The following is a 17,732-nucleotide window of genomic DNA, read 5'->3' as shown; positions in this document are numbered from 1 at the left end:
TTGGTTCCTTTGACCTTCTTTTTGGGTTCTTATTTAAAGATGAATTTCTGGAAGGCAGCTGGGTAGATCAGCGGGTTAAGCGTCCACCTCTCGATCTCGGCTCACGTCACGATCCCAGGGCCGTACAATCGAGCCCCACGTTGGGCTCCATGCTGACAGCGTGGAGCCTGCTTGGGATTCCCTCTCTCTGCCCCTTCCGTGCTTGGGTTCTCTCTCCTTCTTGTTCAAAATAAATAAATACAACGTTTAAAATGGGGGGCGCCTGGGTGGCGCAGTCGGTTAAGCGTCCGACTTCAGCCAGGTCACGATCTCGCGGTCCGTGAGTTCGAGCCCCGCATCGGGCTCTGGGCTGATAGCTCGGAGCCTGGAGCCTGCGTCCAATTCTGTGTCTCCCTCTCTCTCTGCCCCTCCCCTGTTCATGCTCTGTCTCTCTCTGTCCCAAAAATAAATAAACGTTGAAAAAAAAAAAATTTTTAAAAAAAATAAAAAATAAAAAAATAAAATGAAATAAAGTGAAGATCAGCTCTGCCTTGAATCCTTGCAGGCCCTCTCCTTCTGTGAATTTCCATGAAAATGGCAAACAGTGCCACCTTCCCTCTTTATCCTTCAGTGTTTGGGGAGAGAACAGTGTGGTGTCATAGAAGTTACTTAGGAGCAACACGAAACACTGCAGAAGGCTACAGGTGTGTCAGACACAGGACGGTGGCCCCCTTGGGTCCCGGCTGGCCCTCAGGCTGGCAGTCCGCAGAGCCTCAAAGCCCGGGCACCAGCCCCTCCATGCACCGTGCAAAGGGGACTCTGGGCCAGATGTTCTGGAGCATAAACCTAAGTATTCGGGATGTCCGAGGTTTTGTTCACTTTAGTTGATAACTAGTTATTGATTTGGATTAGTATGCAAATTAATAACTCGACGCAAGAACTTATATGCCAAGTTTACAGTCTTTTTACATCTCTCTACCTCTCTCTCTAACAGGTAGTTATATCTGTCAGTCCTGATAATCTGTCAGATTCTCTCTTCTACAACCGAAAATCCATACAAATGTATACCCATTTGAATTGTTGCCTTGAATATTTTTTAATTTTCTTTAACGTTTATTCATTTTGGAGAGACAGAGCACGAGTGGGGGAAAGGGCACAGAGAGAGGGAGACACAGAATCGGAAGCAGGCTCCAGGCTCTGAGCCATCAGCCCAGAGCCTGACGCGGGGCTCGAACTCACAAACCATGAGATCGTGACCTGAGTCGAAGGCAGACGCTTAACCGACTGAGCCACTCAGGTGCCCCCGAAGATTTTTTTTTTAAGCTAAGCAAAACTGTTGTATTTTTTCCCCCTGAAATCAAAGCCAGTATTTCTCTTGCACAAAACCGTCACGTGTTGCTTCCTCACCAAGAAACACAAAATTGACAAGAGTTGGTATTTAAAAGCACGCAAAACTGGTTCAGCCATACCCCTAACCCTTTCTCGGGGCATAACAAGATTAATCATCTTTTCTCAAGAAAGGTAGCTAACGAAGCGTCCCGGGCCAAACAGCGTACTTGGTTTCCAAGGGCAGCACCTAATTTATTCCGCCTTGAGGAGAAAGACGTGGGGCTGACAGTGTGGAACGGATTTTTTGGCAGAGTGAATTAGAGATCCTCTGGCTAAAGGGCCCTCTGCCCACTCTCCCCTTGCTAGCAATGGATCAGGAAAGAGAATTGTTACACTTAGAAAAGCTTCATCCCTCCGGTGAGAATGTTTAGCTGAAGAAAAGCAACTTGTAACAAAGCAGTTGGTAACTGAGATGCTAGGCACTGGGAACTCCAAACAAACAATTCGGGAGCCTCTATTCAAAGGTTTATATTATTTCCTTGACCCTTGAAACTTTCAGCAACCCTGCGGAGAAGCCTGTGTTCCCCCTCCCAACCCACCCGTTTCAAACAGGCCCTAAATCTTGACACTCTTGAGTCTCATTGGTTTGGAAGAAATCCCTGAGCCAGACAAATTGTAGAACCCATTGTCTGGCCAGGGAAGAGGGCCGTGCACCCTGGGAGTGCATAATCAACCAGAAAGGGTCACCAAGAGGCTCCTAGCAGGGGAGAAACTCCCAGAAACACCTGAATGCTATTTGGTCCCTCCAAAAGGCCACTAGGTTCAGATGCTAATTCGCCAGCCTCACAGTTACTGTTTCTAGTTACAGTAGATCAAAAAAGGACTCATCATGTGGATATAGTTAAACAACATTCATTAGATTGACTTTCTCAGGCTATCTATCCCCAGAGGGGTTTGTTGTCTTCAGCCTCGGAAATGCCCTCGAGCGTATGTGACCTGGGAGTGGGGGGCACCTGCCAAGGCACCAGTGAGAAAGTCAGCAGGCCCAAACCACCAAAATTATTCTCTGTTGTATCAATTCCAACCCACAGTTATCATTCACTTAGGAAGCCAGGCAACACTCTTGAGCATGTCAGAAAGGAGCAGAGAAGGTGAACCCCAAAAGGCACGGGGGGTAACACCATCGGGGGACACCCCGCAGATGTCTCTGCATGTGGGGGAGGGGAAACATCACTTCCCCACAGGGTCGGGGAGAGTGCTGGAGTTCACACCACAAGGCACAATGACCCAGACCATCTTGCTAGCAGGGATCAGGAAGCCCATTTCTCAGCACAGAGAACTAAGGCACATGCTGAAGTCGGGTGCCTTGTCCCAGGAATCTGAGAAGAGCCACCACCCCATCTGGATTGGGTTTTGAAAAGGTGAGTCTCGGAAGGTAGAAATTTGGCCCAAATCGACAAATAATTTTCAGAGGACCTCTGAAGGCAGCAGGCTAGGAAAAATAGGGGGTGTGGGGCCTGCAGACAGAGAGCTGTTCCTCGCTGAAGCGCACAACCCTCACTATGGAGAAGGCCAGGCCCAGCCGTGCCACGGAACGGTGTGAGCACGGGTGAGAAACTACAACAATACGCAAGCCGCAGACAGTAGATGTCAAGGCAGATGGGGTACTTGTCACAGCCAAGTGCCAGGCCCCTTAACAGGAGACACACAGGGGCGCCTGGGGGGCTCAGTCGGTGGGGCGTCTGACCTCGGCTCAGCTCGTGATCTCACAGCTCGTGAGTTCGAGCCCCGCGTCGGGCTCTGTGCTGGCAGCTTGGAGCCTGGAGCCTGCTTCGGATTCTGGGTCTCCCTCTCTTTCTGCCCCTCTCCCGCTCGTGCTGTCTCTGTCTCTCAAAACTAAATAAATAAACGTTTAAAAAAAAAAAAAAAAGGAGACACACAGATTCCTGTGGATGGGACAGAGGGAGGGAGGGAGGAATATAGTGAAGTCAGGAGACTCTCCCTGAGCTTTGCTTCCTCAGGACAGAAGTCAGCACAACATTAGGCACATCGGGCTGCCTGGCTCTGGAGGCACCCGGCTGGCTCTAGAAGACTCGGTGACAGGTGGCTGCAGTATCATGGCTTCAGGGTTCCCTCCAGGGGCGCCATTCACCTACAAGCCAGGCTTTTCCCTGAACGTTGGCCAAGCAGCAGGCCAGTGTCCACGGATGCAGGACAGGAGGGAGCCCAGCCGTGCGCTCTCGGCAGCAACCTCCCCGTGCACAGGGCCAGGTTGGCCGTCAGGTCCCACAGGCACACAAACCCTCCCCCCCAACCCCCTGGTGCCTGAACGCTTCTGAATTCAGATTCCGACCTGGGAACAGAAGCATGGAACAGGTACATGTATTACCCAATATCCCCAGAAGCTCCTGGGGCAGCACCCATAAAAACACGCTCAAAAGCACAGAAAAGCAGAACTCTCACACAAAAAGAAATACACATAAACCATTAAAACCACATGCTTCAATTCAGAGGAGTTGTAGTCTTTTTGTTTGTTTGTTTGTTTGTTTGTTTTTTCCCCCTTCGCCAAATGATTTCAGATCAGGCCAAGTCTAAGTAACAAGTTACCAAAAAACATCTGGTGTGCAGAGCCTTGCGGATTTTGAAATCCCAGATAAGGGATGTGGGCTGAGTTAGCGGCCTCTGCTCCCTCAGGGCTACCGGATCTCAGGGCACCGCGCGAGGGTCGGAAGCTGGCCAACAGACAGAGCACCAGCCTAGGCCCCGGGGCACCAGGCCGAGCGCCCGACACACCTCAGGGTGAGAACGGAAAACTGCACGCATAAGGATGTGCTACTGTGAGACCGGTGGTTTCTCCACCTCTTTAGGAAACACTGGATTGTGATTTCAGGGGAACAGGAGTTAAAAAAAAAAAAAAAAGGCATAGCACTTTACCTAAACGTGACGGTGAAGGTCAACATTTGGTAAATATGGTATTTAAAAAGATAGGGAAATTCACACATTTAAGAAAATGCACGGGGGCGCCTGGGTGGCTCAGTCAGTTAAGCATCCGACTTTGGCTCAGGTCATGATCTCGCAGTCCGTGAGTTCGAGCCTCGTGTCGGGCTCTGTGCTGACAGCTCAGAGCCTTGGAGCCTGTTTCAGATTCTGTGTCTCCCTCTCTCTCTGCCCCTCCCCCGCTCACACTCTGCCCCCCCACCTCAAAAATAAACTTAAAACAAAAATTAAAAAGAAACTGAGATAGAATCCTGTAAATAATCTCACAATGCCTTATGTTTCATACATCCGGATTTCTAAATGTCAGGTTTTCTTAAAGCAGAGTGTATCTATAAATAATTTCCAAGATCCAGGAAAACACCAAAACTTGCAGAATAAAAGGTGCAATTATCTAGGTCTTATCTTCTTTTTTCAGTTAAGCACTCTTAAAGAGGTACACGACCAGCTGGACGTAGATGCTAACACGGAGACAATAAACAGAAGGCAGCGGGGCAGGGTTCAGAGAGCCCTGGGTTTTGTGGGAGACTTGCCTGCGTGGCCGCGGTGAGTCTCCCCAGCATCCCTCCGTCTACCTGATCCTCTCTGAAATGAGTGTGATAGAGTCTTACTCACCTTAGAGTGTGGCTGTATTCACTGAGACACAGATCTGAAGCACTCTACACTAGAGCAGGGACTGTTTTACACTGGGGCTACGCTTTCGGGTCGGTCAATGAGATGAAGATCGCCTCGCGATGACCCTTGAAAAATCCCTTAGTCCACAGTGCACCGTCTCTCCATAAGTCCCTCCGGTGTGAGAACAGACTCCGGTGGTTGGACGCTGTGTAGAGGCCACGGCGAATAACAACCGGGTAAGAAACAAACTCAAGTTGCACATGTATGCAGTTTTAGTCGCAGGTCTAGTGTTTCACCAACCAGGTGCACCGATATGTGTAAGCCATGCGTGTTGGAAGTTTGCACGCTGATGGCCATCATCCAGGGGCTTTGCTACACACGACTGACTTATTTCACTACTGTAAACAACGAAGAAGGGTTTTTTGGTATTACTGAAAAGCTTTTCAGCACCAGGAAGTTCTCCCTTCGCCTTTCATGATAATGTAAAGATAGCGAGGCCCTTTGTAAAATTTTACTACTGAGTTTTCATTCAGCAGCGTCTACTGAACCTACCCTACGTGTGAGGCACCTTGCACAACAAAGGAAGGAAGCAAAATAAACAGACAACGCAGGGACCCTGCCCTAAAGGATCTCACGAGCTGGTGGCAGAAACAAAGACCGCACCAGAGGCGGCCACAATGCAAGATGGAGTGAACCAAGTGCCACTCAGAGGTGCACGTATCGTAATCTGCAAGTGCAGAGGAAAGTTGAAGGAAGGCGGAAGGAGACCGTCTCGGCCGGGCCCGGGATGAACTGTATTTCAGCACGGAAACAGGAGGGGATGAGGGTCGACAAGGCTTGACTACTGAGCCGTGGCAATTCTCGGCATCTTGGAGGAACGCAATGGTAGGTAGAGGGATGTGCTAAGACCCCAAATCCAACATCGATGGGACGCCTGCTTAGCATCAGGAACCAAGATAGATCAACAGTGTTGCAACCATCAAGAGAACAGGACGGCAACACTCACCACTCAGCATTAACCTCTCCATTCTAGACCACGCTGCAGGACCTCTGGCGCCTGCCCTCCAGACCCTCCCTCCACGCTTCCGTCCCGTTCTCTGTGCTGGCAGGCTGCTGGGGGCACCGGGGTGCTGCAATGTGCTCCTTTGAAGGTCCAACCCAGACCTGTCCGTCTCCAAAGCCCACGCTCTGGACCCTGGGAAAAGTGATTTGTTGATAGGCTACAGAGGGTCTCGAAAGAGATGCACATGATCGTTGGTGCTAATTTGCAAGAGCTAACGATCCACTTTACACACAGGCAGCCTATGCTTGCTTATCTTTTTAAACAGTCCTGCAAATGAGATGCTCAACCAGACATTCATGTCAGTGGACTGTGCCAAATGTGTAACAGCAATCTCTAAAAAAGAAAAAACTCAAGAGATATTCCAAGACTCCCGCCCAAATCCTTCCTAGATCATGGGTCTCACATCTGCTGTTTCCTTTCTTAGATTCTTAGCTAGTTGCGAGAGAATGCATGCTATTGGTGATCAGAAGGCATATGTCACGGAATTTCTGTAGCAAACATATGCCCCTCATCATTTTTCTAAACTGCTCTAACATTTTTTCCCACCTCCTCCATCCCTGAGAGAGCTTAGACACTTGTCACCATTCTCTGCGTGTCAGAGGGGCCTCTGTGGCTGTTCGATGGCTTTACAGGACAGCCCAGAGTCTGAGCCCTGTTTCCCAAATTCTGCACCGCCCTTCTGGAGCCTGGCCTTGTACTGATGCTAGCTCCGGGAAAGAACACACTTTTTATTACACGGATTCCAGAGATAAGAAGCTTAGACTTTACACAGACAGGAGAGCTGCTAGATCCCATGCAGGGGGGATCAGGTGACACCCAGCAGGGGCTCTGACAGCCTTGAACTTCGAGGTAATAATCCCATTTTTTTTTAAGCCCAGCTTTGAACCCTTAGTTAGACGTTGTTCAGTTTGGGATTCTAGAACTTCATGAAACAATAGTTTTAAAAAGGGTTCAGCAAGTGAAATAAGCCAATTACAAAAGGTCAAATCCGGCAGGATTCCACTCATCTGTAGGGTAGTCAAACTCGCAGAGACAGAAAGTGAATGCGGGGGGGGGGGGGGGGAGGGTGGCACCAGGGGCTGGGGGCGGGGCTCAGGAGTTTCAGTTCTGCAGGATGACAGAGTCCCAGGGATGGGCAGTGGTGACGGCTACACAGCAGTGGGAGAGTGATTAGTGCCCCTGAGCTGTAGGCTGAAAAGCGGTTAGGCGGGGGCACTTCACGCCATGTGTATTTTACCACGATTACAAGTTCTTAAAAGCTGTTCCGGGAAAAGGACGGAAATAATGACAGGATAAGGGTGCTGGGGAGCTCCTGAAAGTAACAGAGCTGTTCACACAAAGACTGGACGCAGCTGCAGGGGCTACTCAGGGAGACGGTTAAAACTTCCTAAGTAGGCAGTTACCAGCCTGAAACGACCCACTCTTGGGTCAAAGCCCGCGGTGTGGGCCCTCGTGTCAGTGGATTGTGCCGAATGTGTAACAGCAACCTCTAGAAAAGAAGCTGCTGGTCTGGAGTGCACGAGACTCAGACCGGAGGCCCGGGGGCACCACGTGAACTGGCCTCAAGCAGCTCTGAGCTGGGCAGGCCTCCCCGGGCAGGGAGCTGGGTTCTAAAGGACGTGAGGAGCAGTCGGGTGAAGAAGGTTGTGGAAGGCAGGGCCGCAGCCTGTGAGGATGCATGTCAAGCACCTTTGGGCTTTTTCAGAATCCAAGGGTGCTGGGGGGGGAGGGGAGGAGGCAGCCCCCGGGGGCCAGGGAAGCAGGTGGGAGGCGGTTCCAGATTTGGGCCTGTCCTCCAAGCTATGGGGGAACTTCCGTGGGACTTTGAGAAAATCAGAGATAAATGGGATTTGTCTCAGAAAGTGAAGTGGGGCGATGGGAAGGGAAACGGGGGTGAAGACAAGGAAACATGTCTGGAGACCCCACCGCGAGCCAGGGAAGGGCACGCAGGTCTGAGCCAGTACGTGGCATGCAAGGCACACGATGAACCCGTCTCCTAAGCCCCCTCTGTGTCCATGATGGTTCCCATCACTATGCATCAAGTGTAACTGGGCACTCGGCAACGCTGTGTTGAGTGCCTGGGTTCAAATCCCAGCTCTGAAAAGTGTCAGCCAGGGGGACCTTTTTTTTTTATTATTATTATTTAAGTTTATTTCTTTTGAGAGCGAGAGAGAGAGTGCATAAGCAGGAGAAGGAAAGGGGCAGAGAGAGGAAGAGAGAGAATCCCCAGCAGGTTCTTCACCGGCAGCGCAGAGCCTGATGCAGGACTCGAACTCACAAACTGTGACATCGTGACCTGGTCCAAAATCAAGAATCAGTCGCTTTACCAACTGAGCCACCCGGGCGCCCCTGGGGGACCTTAAGAAAGTCACCCAAACTTCGGGGCCTCTGCTGCCTGGCCTGTCAAAACGGGGATCATCACGGGCACCACGTCAAAGGGGTACGGCGAGGACAAAGGGGGCACTTGCAAAGCGCTCAGGCCTGAGCCGCCTGTTGCTGCCTGCCGAGAGCTTCCCTTCCCCTCCCCCCACGGTCTACTACACAGGACAGTGGGGCCTACCCGGGCAGCCAGAGACGCAGGGGCCCCGGCCCCACCTCCCAGAGCACAAGGTCCGGTCTGGGAATGACAAGCGTGTGGTGAGAGCGTAATAATTATGTACAAGATGCGGTATGAACACATATCTGTATCTAATTAAATTACAGCGACTCAGCAAAAGCCCATTTTCAAGGAAGGCAGAGCTATCACACACGGAGCCAGATCTCAGTCTTTGGGAGCACTGGTGTGTGGGCAGTCCTGCTTAATTACTTTCTAAAGGACTAATTTGGTGGAGCTTCGCTAACAAATGATTATCTGTATTAGAGCTCCCACGCGGTCCCCGAGGAGCAGTCTGCGCGGCTTACGCCCGGAACGGTTAAGCACCGCGAGTGACTCCCCAGCGGACGAAGCCTCCTCCCTCAGTTCGCCTCCTAGGATCTGCAAGCTGTTGATGGCACCGTGACTCCGGCTAAGATGTGGAAGGATGCTCTAGCAGAAGCAAGTCCGAAGTCCACCCGATGGTTTCTCGACTGGAGCGTATTTTTCCAGGAATGGTGAAATTCTCGTTACATAAAACAACTTCGGGGCGGGGGGGGGGCTGATTTAAGAGCCAAATCGCGTGTAATGTTAAAAAATGCTGGTTGTGCCAAGAACTACCTCGTCGTGTCAATTACTTCGGCTGAAAATAATGCGTTTGGAGCCCGCTGCACCGCAAAGGGCTTTTGACAAATGTTTCTCCTTGTGGATTCAAGAGCCGGCGTCCAGCTAGTGGCATTCTGTGATGTTTGTGCAGACGAGTGGGACGCCACCGGGCCAGTGGCGTGTCTGGCCTTTTGCCGATAAGGTCCCTCGCCTGAAATGCCTTGTCTTCTGAATGCCTCAGTCCGCTCGTTCTTTGATGAGGGGAAGAGTTGGATGTCACACGATGTCATACACCCACACTGCATAACGGCCTCTTAACTGAAAGTCTTTGGTGCCCCCCTCCCTCCCCGGGCACCCAAGGCCTTTAGGGGGGGCTGTTGGCTGAGCCAGCTCCTTCCGCCCCCCCCACCTGCCTGAGTCTGGTGAGGCCTTTCCCCGGTGGCCACGGGGTCATCTATAAACACATGCGATAAAGAACACATAAACACAGACTTTATTTCAAGCAAACAGAGAAGTGGCCTGACAGCTTTCTCCAACCACGATTTAGGGTACACCTGTTACACGTGAGACACTTTGCCCGTGCATGTGTCTGAGGAGGTGCGATGGGGCCAGGAAGGTGGTCCCTGATCCCACTTAACCAGCGTTGACCAGGAGAGCCATTAGGGACCAGGAGGGCATTGCTGAAACACAGCTACCGAGATGATCACCAGAAGACTCTGCCCAGAAGGTGGTGACAGCCTAATGACACGTGAAAATAAGCCACAGTGACGGGCCTCTGGGATAATCGTGGTAACAGAGATTTATGGACTAGATGACCACGTGGCCACCGGGGAAAGGCCTCACCAGACTCAGGCAGGTGGGGGGGCGGAAGGAGCTGGCTCAGCCAGCAGCCCCCGCTAAGGGCCTTGGGTGCCCGGGGAGGGAGGGGGGCACCAAAGACTTTCAATCAGGAGGCTGTTGCGATCAGGTCTGCCTTCCAGAAAGAGCATTCCAAGTGTCAAATTCTTCCCTAGGTGAGCTCATCTCTACCGTGGTTTCAGCTGCTATGTACTGATGGCTCTCGAATTTTGTATCCCTATTCCGGACGCCTCCCCAGCTCCGCGCCCCACAGCCCACAGCTCACAGCCCACGCAGCCCTTCAGCCTGTATGGCCCACAGTCCCTCACACCCGCAAGCCGCACCATCATCTGCCTGCCCATCCTTCTAGCTCCTTCTAGCTCTGCAAATGGCGCTCAGATGAGCCAGAGTCTCGGTGTCATCCCTGGCTCCCTCTTCTCCCTGACCCCGATGACGCACATCCTGGTGAGGTGGCCCTAAGTGCCCCTCGAGTGGAAATCACCACCACAATCCCCTGGCTTCACGCAGTGGACTCCGGCCCCCTCCCCCTCTGCTTCTAGCCTACCCTCCACATTGCAGGGGGAGCCCCCTTTCAAAACTCCCTGAGGCTCTGACCACGTCACTCCCTTGCCTCAAAATTCTCTGCCACGTTCTCTCTGCTCCTCAGAAGAAGATCAAACCCCTCAGTGTGGCCGAGAAGCCCCACTGGACCCTCCCTCCTTCATCTCAAGCCACTCTGCTCCTTTTTCTTTCTCCGTAGGAGACCTTTCAGTTTCCAAAAGGACCTTCCACTCTCCACTTCCTAATCCCTCGCCCTGGTCTGGAGGGCTCTTCTCCTCCCGACCCTGCCCACTCCCCTCACCCCCTTGCAGTGTCTGACTTCCACTCATCCTGGAAAGAAGAACTCACACAGGCCTTCCTTAGGAGACGCCAATACTCATGCCCTGAGTCCAAGGCCCTGCAACCCTCTACGAGGTTCCTTAGACTTCCTAGCACCTTCTATCCCTGGGGTCATTAAGTAACTCACTGTGAAGGCAGCACTGAATGTCTAGCTCCCGATGAGCAACACGTTGACAATGTGCACCCTTGGAACACCTTGAAGGGGGCTGAGACTGGCAGAAAGACAAGTTTGGGGCTGCCATTTTTTTCTAATCTATTTATTTTTGAGAGAGAAAGAGAGAGAGGGAGAGAACCAGCAGGAAGGGGCAGAGAGAGGCAGAGAGAGAGAGAGAGAGAGAGAGAGAGAGAGAGAGGATCCGAAGTGGGCTCCACGCTGATATTGCAGAGCCCGATGTGGGGCTCAAACTCACAGACCGCGAGATCATGACCTGAGCCAAAGTCGGATGCTTCACCAACCGAGCCACCCAGGTACCCCCTTGGGGCTGCCATTCAAAAACACAAACAAAAACCCAGCTGAGAACGACGAGCTTCTGAACGGAGCGGTGGGGATGGATGGATGATCAGCAGAATCCACGACGCCAAATGAGACTGGAGAAGGGGGGAGAGAAGAGTCCAGGATGATTATCAGGGAAATCTAGGGTCGTTTATTAAGCCCGGAGAGTTCAGTTCTTTTCCAGACAGCTGGCAGAATAAATATTGCAATTTAAGACACAACTAAGTATTCTGCAAAAAGGTGGCTTTCCACACCAAGAGTATTTTCCAACAAGGACACAGCTTTAGAGGAAACAAAATTGGAAGTATGTCTCCCTAACTCTTCTTTTAGAAATTAGTTCTTTAAAGAAAGAGAAACTCTTGCAAGGAGCCATTTCTTTAAAGTAAACCAAAGAGGATGTGCACTTGCTCCTGTGTGCACCCCAGGACACCCCCAGTCCTGGACTGCATTCAAGCCACTTGCTGCTTCCAGCAGAGTATTAAATCTATGTGTCAAACATCTAGTGAGAAAAGCATGAAGCTTCTGGGGGCGGGATGCTGGACTGACAGTTCCATAGCACTGCGAGGTTACAGCACACTTTGTTTGATTACCGAAGTTTCTGCTGGCGTTTAAAACATTTTGCTAATACTAGAAACCCCCTATTAATAAGCTAGGACTTTAAAGATGAATAAGAAATATTTTTTTTCCAAAAGCGGGGCACCTGGGTGGCTCAGTTAAGCACCTGGCTCTTGACTTCGGCTTAGGTCGCGATCTCGAGGTTCGTGGGTTCAAGCCCAGTGTCAGGCTCTGTGCTGACAGAGTGGGGCCTGCTTGGGATTTTCACTCTCTGGCCCTCCCCCGCTCACGTGCGTGCGAGCACGCGCTCTCTCTCAAAATAAGCTTAAAGATTTTTTTCCCGAAAGAGATTTTTATAAGTAGTACCAAATACCATCGATTTTAAGCCCTTACTAATAAAATCAACGCTTTAATGTACGGTTTTTAATGCCGCTGTGATTAAGTTTTTCACGTTACTAGTTTTATGGCCTGACCTGATTACAACACTACCAACAAAGATGTTACTCCTCTTTCCTTATCTACCTTCCACCCAACTAAAGTGTTTATTTTTTAAGAGAATATATAAAAAGGCTCACACTATCTCAGAAATAAGCAATAACCAACTAACGGTTACTTTTTAAGCATAGTTTTGTGAATTTTCCACCAAAACGCTTGGGTTTGTTTATAATGTCATAAATGCTTGTGGTTTGGCTATAAAATAAATTCCTTGCCGGGTGGAGAACCAAATGTACCAGTAAGAAATTCTTGGGGCGCTTGGGTGGCTCAGTTGGTTAAGCATCTGACTCGGTTGTGGCTCAGGTCATGATCTCACGGTTCGTGGGTTCGAGCCCCACATCAGGCTCAGCGCTGACAACTGCAGAGCCTGCTTGGGATTCTCTGTCTCCCTCTTTCTCTGCCCCTCCCTCCCCCGCTTGTTCTGTCTCAAAAATAAACATTAAAAAAAAATTTTTTTAAAGATGTTCAAGATTTTAAACAAATTATTCTTAATTTTCAAAATATAAATCCTTAGAAATTAAAAAGATTTTCTGTTTCAAAACTAGAAAATATAAACAGCAGTAGCTCAAAAGACTAATAATGGTGATTTCACAACACGACTGGAAGTAGCAGGTACCATCGACTTGACCCGCCACGGTTATTAAAAAGTAACACCGGGGGTGCCTGGGTGGCTCAGTCGGTTGAACATTCGACTCTTGATTTTGGCTCAGGTCATGACCTCAGTTTCCCGAGTTCCAGCCTCACACTGGGCTCTGTGCTGACAGTGCAGAGCCTGCTTGGGACCCTCCCTCTCTTGCTGCCCCTCCCCTCCTTGCGCTCTCTCTCTCTCTCTCTCTCTCAAAATAAATAAACTTAAAAAAAAAAAAAGTAACACTTGTAGGAGAAGAAGATCAGGGAACCGGTAGTTAAACTATGTACCGGCTTTAGAAGGAATTTGATGGTCTCTCATGACACCTTCCAAGGGAAGACAGAGACAAGGCTACTATCCAGAATCATAACCCTTTAAGGCAATGACCAACTTCCATATTATGATAACGCTGAAATATCTTTTTTGAGCACCAGGATTATTTACAGCATCACACCCCAGGCTACAACGGTGTTGTAACTTGATAGGGCTCTGCGTGCTAGAGGAAACTCACCCTCAAAAAGCAAAGGTAAAAGCAAGAAAAGAAAGAGTTTACCCATCACACATATAAAACAGACAAGAATTTTAGGTGAAGATCATTAAGAAGTACAAAACAAAAGAGCTATTATCTTAGGCTGCATTACAAGAAGTATAAACTTTAGAATAAGGGAGGTGAAGTATCCTACTCTATTCTGCTCTGCTTAAAAACCATGTCTAGAATACCACATTCAGTTATGTCCAAGTTTAAAAGACATACAGACAAAAGGAAACACATGTAGATCAGGCAATCCAAAATGATTAAAATTGTATCTTATTTTTTTCCGATGGTAATGTTTAGCTAGAAGAAGACTTCAGAAAGAGCAGCCACAATTGTTTTCAAACATGTGACAACCTAGTGTATGGAAAAGAGATTAAACCTATTCTCTGTGGATCCAAGATGCAGCACTTGGGCCGAATCGTGAGCGTACATAGGAACTGGCATTCTGAACTATCCAAAGAAGGAATGGACTGCATGGAGAGAGAGGACTTTCCAGTCCCTCGGAACGGCTCAAACAGTAGCTATATACCTTCTGAAGCATCCTCCCATCCAACCAAGATTTCAAGCCCTGGAGGGAAGGGGGCACAGGACCAGGGTAAGGGCAGGGGGCAGGCGAGGAGGGCCAGGGTGCTGTACTCGTGCCACCTCGGCGGAAGCAGCTCTGTGTTCATCTGCTTTCCATTTGGGTTCCTGGGTGAGCTGTGCTTTGAAGAAGCAGGTCAAAGGCTTAAGAAGGTCAACCACAAGATGAAGTAACCTGTTAGGTCCCCTCAAAGGCTGAGATCTTCCAACCCATGGCCTCTCAGCAAGGATGTGCACAATGCTTCCTGGTGAGCCCCAACTGATGGAAAGCATCCAAAGCGACTCAATGACATAGCAACATTTTATTCTTTGCTCCCACTTCCCTCTTTCCTCCAGTTCTGCTCCTCTCTCATCCGCAAGGTGCGATGTAAAAAGAGGTAGATAGTTTCGAAGTCAAAAGATTCAGATTGGTTCCTTAAAAATATTAAAGCCAGAGCTCCCGTATGACCCAGCAGTTCCGCTTCTGGGCATCTGCCCCAGAGAAGTGAAAACACAGGTCTACACAAACGCCTGTATAGGAACGTTCAGAGCATCATTCTCTGTAATAGTCAGAAAGTGGAAACAGCCCCAAACCCCATCAGCTGGACAATGGATCGCCAAAATGCGGTACATCCATAAAATGGAATATTATTCAGCCATAAAAAGGAACAAAGAACTGACAAACGCTACCACCTTGGACAAACCTTAAAACACGATGCTTAGTGAGAGAAGCCCGACACAAAAGGTCGAATGTCGGGATGATTCCGTTTACATTAGAACATTCAGAATCAACAGAGACAGTAAGCAGATTACTGGTCATCAGGGTCTCGGGCAAGGGGGGGGGGGACAAGTGACAAGGGGGTTTCTTTCTGGGCTGATGAACATGTTCTAAAATTAGATACCGGTGAAGCGGGCACAATTCTGTGACTACGTGAAAAGGCTCTCCATTGTATACTTTCAAAGGTACGTCAGTGATATCTCAGTAAAGCTGCTAGTGAAACAAAAAAAAGATTCAGAACCAAGCCTTTCGAGTCGTGTGGCTTTATAAAGTCACCAAATCTCTTTGAGCCTCAGTTTCCTCCTGTGCCAGAAAGGGCGGTAACACCACTTACCTCAACGAGAGGCTTTGGAGAAACCAGGGAGTAGAGAACGGTTAAGTATTTCCCAAATCCTAAACTGGCTTATCAATGATAACTTTTCTTCACTTTTCAACTGGTGAGGTTTTTCCCGGAGCAGTAAAAGAAGTCTGCGGTTTCTAGCTCGTTTGACAAGAGTTCTAAGTACTTGGGAGAAAAAAAAAGAGAGAGAGAAACAAAAACACACAAAAAAAAAAACACTGCCCAAGTTTTCTCCTAAAGTCAGGGTACCAATATCTGAAAGAAGAGAATGAGCTACACATCGCCTGGCTTTACAGGTAGTATCTGCTGCAAATTAGGGGGCACAGCAAGGAAAAACAGATCAGGGGAAGACGGAAATTTCATTCATTCGAACAAAGCTTTCTTTTCCCGCTCGTTTATATATTTATCTTGCCAGGAGGATGCTAACTGTGACCGTCCCCCAACGAAGAGGGATGGCCTGGATTTTCTGAAGCTAATACCGAACTATGACTTTTCAGCTCCTGTCACCATCAAAAGCTGGAAGCTTCAGCAACATACGAAAACAGAGGAGTTCATCTATGACACTGTTGTAGCCTGGCCATTGTCGTGTAAATCTCTAATTTAAAAAGAAAAAAAAAATCTGTTTTTCAAGGCAGCTAATGAAATACCCACATGTTTAATTTAGTTCTTGGGGAAACAGTGTTGCTACGATCCAGTGTTTTAATCGAATCATCATAGTCATTAACTGAATTGTATTCATTTATATTTTCACTTAATGGAAGCCTCTTAAAGTGAAGAATTTCACAGCAAAACATCTGTTGCTTAAGACATCATCCGTTAACGTCCATTTCTGCCCCCATAAACTACTCGTGCTGTAAAGTTTATTCATATGGTAACCAAAACATAATAAAAACAGAGCTAAGAACTGTCTGAGGAAAGAAATTCAACAGTTATGATTCATTCACTTGTGTGATGAAATGATCTTACTGTTGGAGTTTAGCTATTTTAATGTGATTTTCTCTTAAACTGTTACCCATGCAACATATAAGAGCTGGCCTTTACTTGCTTCTAGACATCATTTCCAGTAAAATACTTTATCAATACTGCTAAACGAGCAATTAACAGCAAAAAAAAAAAAAAAAAAAAAAAAGGCAGAAAACCAAAACACTCATGAATAGATGTGTAGGTCAACTTTACAACTGAGCTGCTATTTAGGAACATATGACCAGGCCCCCAAACAACTGCTCAAATAAAAATATCTAGGCTCGTTTTCATAACCTAAATCAAACTGTCAGCATATATGCCCACATATTAATGTTTCAAAACCCTTCCTGCCTGAAATTCACTTAATGTAATTTTCAGCCACATGCTTTTCACAACTAACATAAAAGGATTTTTATCGAAAACATGTAGGAGGCTGTACTACCTTCACATCAAAAATAGCAATTCAAGAGGCACCTGGATGGCCCAGTCGGTTATGTGTCTGACCGTCGTGGGTTCGAGCCCCACATCGGGCGCTGTGCTGACAAGGGAAACCTGGAGCCTGCTTCAAGTTCTGTGTCCTCTCTCTGTCTCTGCCCCTCCCCCACGCGCGCGCGCGCGCGCGCGCGCGCGCTCTCTCTCTCTCTCTCTCTCTCTCTCAAAAATAAATAAACATTACTTAAAAAATAGTAATTCAAAAGACTGATTGTAGGTCATTTAAGGAAACTATTCAAAATTTTGCCGAGAACTCTATTCAACCTATGGGAGAGCAAAATCAGACCCACGACTGCAAACTGTGAGGGATTCCAGTGGCTCCCAGAGCATCAGATACACTCTATCTGCCTTCAACACCTCCTGAGGACCGAAAACACAGGGCTTCTGCTCTGGGAAACTGCTGTTACATCTGGAGAGTCAAAACTTTCATTCCACTGAAGAGCGCATTACTAAGTTAATGAAGGCCTGCATGTGATTAACATGAAAATTATAGGCTGCTAAAACGATCAGGAAAACGCTTCCACGAAAAAGAGATCGATTCCACCAGGAATTAAACTATCATTATAGAGGAAGAATCAACACACCCAGGGATCTTCATTGCTACAGCTAATACCTCCTATTTGCAGGCAGGTGTTGATGAGCTAGAAAAGTTTCCCTAAACCACAATTACAATGGCAAAAATAAATTGCTCAAGTTGTCAAAGCACCTAGAATGCCAAATTATTCGCAAATTCTACACAACACACATTGTTTCTTCGTTGCCAAACTTTTGGGACCCTCTGATAAAGCAATAAATCCGACGTCAAAAAAAAAAACTGGTTAACTTTTGTGCATGAATTATCATACGTCGGGTTCTCGTAAAATATGCTGTGGTGTGAAAATCTTTTTCAACCCTGCTAGTGAGACTAAATAAAGCCTTTCAAGCACGAGAATATTACATTTTTCTTTTGAAGATGTCATATTGGTAGTTATTTACCGTTTCCTTCCTGTAAAAAAAA

General features: G+C 48.3%; 1 protein-coding gene across 6 annotated transcripts in view; it reads right to left on the bottom strand.

Moving 5' to 3' along the window:
• Positions 1-17,732, bottom strand: part of EML1 (EMAP like 1) — a 169,898-nt gene that overhangs the window by 95,353 nt on the left and 56,813 nt on the right. The gene's annotated exons all lie outside the window — the stretch shown is intronic.

Source organism: Lynx canadensis, chromosome B3 (assembly GCF_007474595.2).
Source record: "Lynx canadensis isolate LIC74 chromosome B3, mLynCan4.pri.v2, whole genome shotgun sequence".
In the NCBI taxonomy this organism is placed as follows: domain Eukaryota; kingdom Metazoa; phylum Chordata; class Mammalia; order Carnivora; family Felidae; genus Lynx; species Lynx canadensis.
Note: the sequence above shows the minus strand (reverse complement) of the source record. Positions and strands in the feature narration are given on the sequence as shown.